Source organism: Herpailurus yagouaroundi, unplaced genomic scaffold (genome assembly GCF_014898765.1).
Source record: "Herpailurus yagouaroundi ecotype Mexico unplaced genomic scaffold, PumYag 200, whole genome shotgun sequence".
NCBI lineage: Eukaryota > Metazoa > Chordata > Mammalia > Carnivora > Felidae > Herpailurus > Herpailurus yagouaroundi.
In genome coordinates this window covers 5,245,478-5,251,511 of record NW_024412431.1, presented here as the reverse complement: position 1 = coordinate 5,251,511, position 6,034 = coordinate 5,245,478, and the positions used below count along the sequence as shown (strand labels likewise).

Genomic DNA, 6,034 nt, shown 5'->3' with positions numbered 1-6,034 from the left:
GGGAAAGTCTCCCTGAGCGGAGGGGGGGGGGGGGGGGGCAGCCGGGCAAAGGCCAGTGAGACGCCAGGCAACAAGCATGCACACGAGGCAGAGGGAAGGCCAAGTACAAGGGCCCTGTGGCTGCATGCGCTCAGCGGCTCTGAGGAGCAGAAGGCCCAGGTGGCCAGCACAGAGCGGGCAGATGGCACAGGTGAAGGCTCTGGCTCTTACCCCGAGGGAAGTGGGCAGGTTCCCCTGGGAACTGGGAGACCAGGGCAACGATGCGGACGGAACAGGGAGGTGGCCACGGAGGAGTGGAAAGTGGTGGCATTCTGGACAGACTAAGGGCAGGACCACGGGATCTGTTGATGATGGTCTGGGGGGGCCCGGGGGGTCCGACCTGAGCCCCAGGAGGAAGGAGCGCCAGAAAAAAGGCGGCAGGAGGAGTAGGTGCCACCTGAGCCCAGGTGTGAAGAGCCACGCTTGCATCTGCTGCATCTGCAGGAACTGCCAGGCGGGCGCGGCACACAGGGGCCCGGGCACCAGCGCCCACGAGGCCTGCAAGCCGGGGGCCCGGGCCCCTCTCGAGCCTCAGTGTCCCCCCATCCTCATAAACACCGCCAGGCCCAGTGCTCTCCAGGCCCCTCCCATCCGCCAACAAGCCTCCGTGGCCTCGCGGCGGAGTCCACATCCCAGGGCCCCTTGGGACAAGGGGTAGGCACAGGCCCGAGGGTCGGCCCGGATTCCAGGTCACCCTCACCAGCTCCCGATGATGCCCCTGGAACCTCTGTGCATCCTCAGGCAGACCCGCCCAATGGGCACGCGTGGAAAACAGCAGGCCTGGAGCAGCGGCGGCTTCCCAGGCCCCTCTCCTCGTCCTCCCCTTTCACCTGCCCAGCAGCCGAGAGGGCAGGAGCTCTTGGCTCCACTTCTCAGATAAGGAAGCCGTGTTCCAAAGGATGAGGGACGCTCCCGGGTCACACAGCAAACACCTGAGCCCAGACGCGCGCTCGTGTGTGCTGAGAAAGGCCAGCACCCCGCCCCCCCCCAGCCCCGCCCACACAGGCCTCTGGGGCCGCACCCCCAGCCGGCGCAGGCTCTGCGGAGGCCCCGCGCAGAGACCGCACAAGCAGCACACCCAGCCTCCGGCGGGCTCTCTGAGACCCCACGTGGGTCTGCCGGCCAGGAAAGGGCCCTGCAACTAGGCCACCTTGTGAGGGACGTGTGCGCCCTGGTGGTGACGTCTTCTCCTGGGCCTGTGGCACGAGAGGCCCGCTGTGGGTGCAAGCCCTGCTCAGGGCAACCTGGGACTCCAGACAAAGACGCAAAGACCTTGACAGGTCCTTCCGCCGGCTGGCCCAGGCCCTCGCGGCCCCCACGGGCCCCCGCTCGGGGCATAAGAGCTGCCGCACCCAGAGGAGGGAGGCCTGGCCGCGAGCGGCACAGCACCCGGCCGGCTCACCCGCTTCACAGATGCAGAGGCTCGGGCACGTTCGCCTGGACTCGGCGACTCAGCACTTGCAGCTCCCTTTCCCTTCCACTTTCCAGAAATATCGAAGTCACACCGCTCGCGCCAGGGTGGCTGAAAAGACCTTGGGCTCAGCTGCCAGGAGGCCAGCACAGGCCGCACCTGCTCCGCCAGAAATACCTCCTTCCCCAGTGGCCTCAGCTCGTGACCCCATTTCTCTGAGGTGCCCAGTGCACTTGCACCAGCCTCTCCGACGTGCCACCACGGGGGCAGAACGTCACCAAGGCTGGCAAGGGCGCGGAGACGCTGACCACCCACTCCCAGGCCCTCAACCAGCCAGTTCCCACCTCCTGCCCCCGCTGGCCAGACAAGAGCCAGGGTCTGAGTGCCAATGTCCCTGGGCTCTGGGATGGGGGCCAGGAGACGCTGGAGGAGCCCCATACACCCCAGCAGCGTCCTGGAGAACATTCTTCAGGTGCTCAGGTGACCCCAGGTTGGTGGCAGCAACCACACAGAGCACAACCTGAAGGGGACACCGAACCAACACAGCAGGGACTCTGGGTCTCGGGCCCGTTGACCACTGGCACCCGCAGCCCCCGCACCTCCCTGGGCTGGCACAGGCTGCACCTTCCGGGACTCCAGAGGGCGCTGTCCCACCCAGAGCAGGGCTGCCCCTGGGGCCTGTGCCACTGGGAAGCACCTCCCCAAGAAACATCTGTCGGATGCTTACCTCGTGCCAAGGGCCGTGCTGAGACCTTCGCCTGCCTAACTCACCTAGCCTCACCGGGGCCTGTAAGCTAAGGACTGTGACCCCAGTTATGCAGCTCAGAAACGAGGGGGCCCTCGCCCAGGGCACACAGCCAGGAAGTGCCGCGGCCAGCGCAGACGCACCCACTTGGGCCCACAGCCCCCGCCACACCACCACCACCACTCCGAAGAGTGGGGTTAGATGCCAACGGGGGAAAAAAGGTGGGAGGGGCCCCGGGATCTGATCATCTGGAAGGCACCCCCTTCCCTCCCGATGTTCCAACTCCAGCACACTCATCTTGGAAGGTCCAGACTCTGCAGAACATGTCACTACCAGGGAGCCCAGGGACTGAGCCCGCTCCTCGCAGGCCTCAGGCTCCCGTGTCCCCAGCACGCTCAGGGTCCCAAGGGAGAAAGACCCGTCACCTCCTGACACCACACAGAGGTGTCCAGGCAGGCTCAGCGGCTGTCTTAACGCTTCCTGCACGGTTTCCTGTCAGGCCCCAGGGGGAGGGGTGGAGGGAGTCCCCACGGCAGTGCCTCAGCAGAGGCCAGAGTCAGCCCAGCCTCCCAGCCTGAGCCTCAGCGTCTCCCTCTGGTCGATGGGAACGTTTGAAAGAAGACCTAACAGACAGGGTTCTCGTGGCACATGTGGCAGAAGTCCCACCCGTGGTCCCGAACCCTGCCTGCTCATGTGACTCCGCTGAAGAGCCCTGGACTGGGCAGCCTAGGCGGGGGACCGGGGTCTCTGAAGGGGGAGCCGGCGCCCACAGCTTCAAAAGCTCCCAGGTGACAGATGGGAACAGCCACCTCGACCCAGGCTGCCTCTGGAAGCCCAAAACCCCTCCCAGTGGGGCCTCAACCATTCCCTGCAGGTGCAACCCACCCCTTCCTTGCCCCGCCCCCTGCAGGGTGTGAGTCCTGAGTACCCAGCCACCACCAGCTCACACTGATCCTACCAGATTGGCACTGTTACCCCATTTTACAGACAAGGAGGCTGAGACTGAGGAACACAAGTCACCAGCCCAACAGCACCCAGCTATGAGCTCCAGTGGCAAGACCCCGTCTATATTTGCTCCTTAGAACTGAATGCTCTTCCTCCAGGGCTGTCCCCGGCCCCAGACCCTTGGGGGACGGCCCAGATCTGCACCCCCGCACCCCCTGGCCAGATCAAGGGTAGTGACCGTGTCTGGTCTCTGCATCTCTGAGCAGGAAGGTGCCATCAGGCCAAGAAGCTGGAAGAGGCAGGAGACACTGAGCCCTGCAAACACAGGCTGATGGGAGCAGCAGGAGGAGCCCATCCAGGATGACCCCCCACCTGCATCCAGCACATCTGGCCCAGTGCGGCAGGCAGGTTAGTTCACCCCAGAAACTTCCGGAATCGCCCGCTCTGGGACCCCCATGGCCAGCTTCATACACAGCAACAGTTAACACCTCCCACATGCTCACAAGGTGCCAGACACAGAGGCACATTCTCAACACAAATTACCTTTCACTATTAATCCCCTTTTACAGATGAGGAAACTGAGGCTCATTCGTTCACCACATAAATACTGATTGAACATCTACTAACTGCTACATGCCAGGCACTGTTAAAGGCTCTGGGAATTCAGCTGTGGAAAGAGAGACAGAAATCTTTGCCCATGTGCAGCTGACATTTTAGCAGGGGTGGGGGACAAAGACCATCAAATAAAGTTGCACATAACATTAGAAGATGTCATGTGCCATAGGAAAAGCAGAGCAGGGAAAGGGGACAGGGAGTGGAAGGTGAAGAGGGGGTGTGCAGTTTTATACAAACTGGTCAAGAAAAGCCTCCGGAGGAGACCCTGGGACAAGCCTTGAATGCAGTGGAGGAAAGAGCTGTTGAGAAATCTGGGGAAAGCATCCAGGCAGAGAAATGGCCTGTGCAAAGGCCCTGAGGTTCAGCATTCTTGGTGTGTTCAAGCAACAGTGCAGAGGACTGTGTGGCTGGAGAGAGTGAGCAAGGAGGGGGCTGGGGGGAGGTAACAGGTTGTGCAGGGTCTCACCCTCCAGATGAAGACTATGGCTTCTATTCCCCCCCCCTCTTTTTTTTAATGTTTATTTTTGAGAGAAAGAAAGACAGAGTGTGAGCAGGGGAAGGGCAGGGAGAAAGGGAGACACAGAATCCGAAGCAGGCTCCAAGCTCCGAGCTTTCAGCACAGAGCCTGACGCGGGGCTCAAACACTGACCGTGACATCGTGACCTGAGCTGAAGTCGGACGCTCAACTGACGGAGCCACCCAGGCGCCCCTGGCTTCTATTCCAAGTGAGGTGAGAACCCTGGAGGCTTCTGGGCAGAGCAAGGATATGACCTGACAAGTTCCTAAACGATCCATCTGGACTACAGGGGAGAAAGGGTGGAAGCAGGGAGCCGAGTAAGAAGCTACGGGAATAATTCTGTCAGGATAAAAGATGTCTTAGACCCAAGGGTCGGCCAACTATGGCCCAGAGGCCAATTCTGGTCCACTGCCTGTTTCTGTACAAACTAAAATCGTCCTTATACTTTTAAATGGTTGGGAAAAAAATCAGAAGCCTATCGCGCAGCACAAGGACATGACGTGAAATTCAAACTTCAGGATCCACAAAGCTGTATCACAGGAACAAGGCCATGGCTCACTGATTGTTAACGTATCATCTACGGCTGCTTTGTTTTTTTTTGTTTTTTTTTGTTTTTTTACAACTATCGAGTTGAGAAGATGTCACAGGAGCTGTCTGGCCCTTCACGGATAAAGCCTGCCGACCCCTGGCCTGGGCCTGGTGATGGTGGGGGGCTGATGACAAGTGGCCGCATTCCAGCTGTACAGTGAAGGCTGAGCTGCAGGGTTCGCTGACTTGGACACAAGACGTGGGAGAACAAGCAGAGCCAGAGCCTCGGGGCTGGGTGATGAGAAGGCTGGAAGTGCCGTTAACTGGAGGGGGGACACGCAGTTTGTGGGCAGTCTGGAGCTTAGGTCGGGACATTATTAAGTCTGAAATGCCCATTAAACGGCCCCACGGAGAGCTCCAGCTCACTGAGAGACCACATAAGGTGGGGGGGCCGGGGGCGACGTGGAACCTTCACAAGCCTGTTCTGCTGACTGAGAAGTTCCCGTTCATTCTCTCGGGAAGTGCTTACCGAGCCCCTCGACGTGCTGGGCCCTTGCTAGGGGCTGTGCTTGATGAATAGAGAGACCTATGTGTGACAGTAGTGTGCTGGGCAGTGTTCCCAGTGCTGGGACAGAATGGTGAGCACAGCTGAGAGAGGCCATGCTCCTCGACTGGTCCTGTTCACACTCAAGGGGAACGTGGGCAAAGCACCTATCACGTAACATGAGGTTGGGACATACCAGGTGCTGTGAAGAGAGCCTGGCAGGGGACCCAGAGCACCAGAGGAAGTGGTCAGGGAAAGCCACTCTAAGGAAGTATTATCTGAGCCATAGCCAGAAAGAAGCTGAAGGGAGGACCGGCCTGATGCTCCCTGTGGGAAGTGCAAAGGCCCTGAGGCAGCAGTGAGTTTGGCAGTGCTCTGGAACATCCAGCGGGAACAGAATGGACTTGAGCAGCTGAGGAGGCTGGAGTGCACGGAGGCCCAGACCAGCACTTTGGGAAGTCGCTGGAGTGCCACCACCTGCTTTGGTTTTGAGAAAGAGCCCTCCCACTGCCACTGCTGGGAGCAAGCATGGAAGCAGACACAGCAGTGAGTCTCAGAAACAACCCAGGCCAGAGACCTCAGTGGGGCTTGGACTAGGGCAGAGGTGACAAGTGGTAAAAAAGACACTCTAGTTCCTGGATCCTGAGACACCACTGATTGAGACCAAGCTGCCAATTTGTGTGTGGGGGG

The 6,034-nt window shown here is 60.1% G+C and overlaps 3 long non-coding RNA genes across 3 annotated transcripts in view; 2 read left to right on the top strand and 1 right to left on the bottom strand.

Moving 5' to 3' along the window:
• Positions 1–2,408, top strand: part of LOC121014111 (uncharacterized) — a 15,848-nt gene extending 13,440 nt beyond the window's left edge. Inside the window, exon 3 of the long non-coding RNA XR_005783041.1 lies at positions 2,299–2,408. This is a non-coding gene — a long non-coding RNA (uncharacterized LOC121014111). The remainder of the gene's footprint in view (positions 1–2,298) is intronic.
• Positions 2,409–2,529: 121 nt separating this feature from the next.
• LOC121014108 (uncharacterized) overlaps positions 2,530–6,034 on the bottom strand; it is a 13,667-nt gene continuing 10,162 nt past the window's right edge. The window contains exon 3 of the long non-coding RNA XR_005783039.1: positions 2,530–2,675. This is a non-coding gene — a long non-coding RNA (uncharacterized LOC121014108). The remainder of the gene's footprint in view (positions 2,676–6,034) is intronic.
• The window catches only part of LOC121014112 (uncharacterized), an 8,328-nt gene continuing 5,703 nt past the window's right edge, over positions 3,410–6,034 (top strand). Inside the window, exon 1 of the long non-coding RNA XR_005783042.1 lies at positions 3,410–3,548. This is a non-coding gene — a long non-coding RNA (uncharacterized LOC121014112). The remainder of the gene's footprint in view (positions 3,549–6,034) is intronic.